A 1,846-nucleotide genomic window follows, 5' to 3' on the forward strand; every position below is an offset into this window, starting at 1 on the left:
AGAAATCCACCTGTCCTGCCTCCTGAGTCCTGGAATTAAAGGCATATGCCACCACCGCCTGGCTATCCAGGTTTCTCTTACCTCCAAAGGTCCCAACTATGAATATCTAGTAATTGAAATTCATGAGCCAATAAGTCAGTCTCTCTCTCTCTCTCTCTCTCTCTCTCTCTCTCTCTCTCTCTGACAGTTTCTCTGTAGCTTTGGAGCCTGTCCTGGAAGCTCACCTCGAACTCGAAGAGATCCACCTGTCCTGCCTCCTGAGTCCTGGAATTAAAGGCATATGCCACCACCGCCTGGCTATCCAGGTTTCTCTTACCTCCAAAGGTCCCAGATACAAGTACACAGATGGACTCCCTCCAAAAGTTTTAAGGGGCAAGTTGGTGGGGGGATAGTCTGTTCGTGGGACTGAGGAATGTCCTCAGTGGTCTCCACTAGGACCAGGAACCCTTGCCTAGGAGGAACTCTACCTCAGGTATTGGGGTTTCTCCCCAGGGATCTCAGTGGTACCCCAAATGTTACAGGAAACTGAAGAGAGACCACCCGAGAGGCCTGAACTAGTCAAGTAACATGGAGCCTTTACTTTCCACCAGCAGAGCTGTCCCCTACAGAATAGAACGAAACAGCTCTGACCTCCAATTTTCTTGAGCTTTTACAGGCAAAAACCATAATTGTGTCACTTACTTAGAAAGGCAGCTGTGGGCATCTGCAGGAAGCAAGTGATTGCTGTTTACAGAAGCAGAAAGATGGCAGTTTAGGGTCAGGCTGTTCTCATAACCTTGAGGTCAGGGACACTCTGTGTAGAAATGTGTGGCTGGTCTACAGGACCAGTTTACCCAAGATTTTAGCACTTAAAGTTTTTCTGAAGAATGCTTTCATGAGATGGGTGTTAACTATAGTTCAGCAACCCGCTACAGTTTTGATGGTAAAGCCCGGATTTTGCTGGAGACACCAAGACGCTAGAGATGCCTGAGCTATGGGATATCTGGCGAGGAGAGCTGCCAACCGGGTGTGGAGCCAGTCCACGAGAGAGAAGTGTGTTGCAGGGAGCAAAGCTGGAAGGAGCTGGGGATCTAGAGTTTGCCCTGCTGGGTTCTGGCTTGCTTTGGTCCAGTGTTTCCTATCGTTTCCCCCTTTGCTTCCTTTGGGAATGATTATATATATTCTGTGCCATTGAATATTGAAGGTATGTACCTTAATGTTTGCTTTTATAAGAGGGTTACAGTTAAGAGATTGCCTTGAGTCTCAGAAGAGGCTTGTACTTTTAAACTTTTGAGACCGTGATAGACTAGACTATGGGGACTCTTGAAGTTATACTAAATGCGTTCCTGTGTTATGATGTAGTTACAAGCCTATGGGGGCCAGGGAGTAGAATGTGGTGGTTTGAATAGGAATGGCCCCAAAGACTCATTTATTTCAATATTTGGTTTCCTGTTGGTAGACTATTTAGGAAGGATTAGGAGATGAGGTCTTGTTGGATAAGATGTATCACTGGGAGTGAGCTTTGGGGTTTCAAAAACCTGTACCAAGCCCAGTCTTCCCCCCTCCTCTCCCTGCTGCTTTCAAATCAGGATATGAGCTCTCAGTGCCGTGCCTGCCTGCCCGCTTCCATGCTCTGCACCATGATAGTAATGGACTAACCCCCTAAAACTGCAAGCAAGCACCAATTAAATGTCCCCTCATAGCACTTGAACAGTAATTAAGACGGAAATACTAAATAAATGTCCATTTGTGAATTCCTTCCCACTCCACACCATCCTTATTAAAGCCTACACTAGACTCTTTTCTATCTCTTTGTTCAGGTGATGGGCCCAGGCCATAGTGAAAGCCCTTCCTACAGCAGCAAAGT

This window comes from Microtus ochrogaster, chromosome 16 (genome assembly GCF_000317375.1).
Source record: "Microtus ochrogaster isolate Prairie Vole_2 chromosome 16, MicOch1.0, whole genome shotgun sequence".
NCBI classification, from domain to species: domain Eukaryota; kingdom Metazoa; phylum Chordata; class Mammalia; order Rodentia; family Cricetidae; genus Microtus; species Microtus ochrogaster.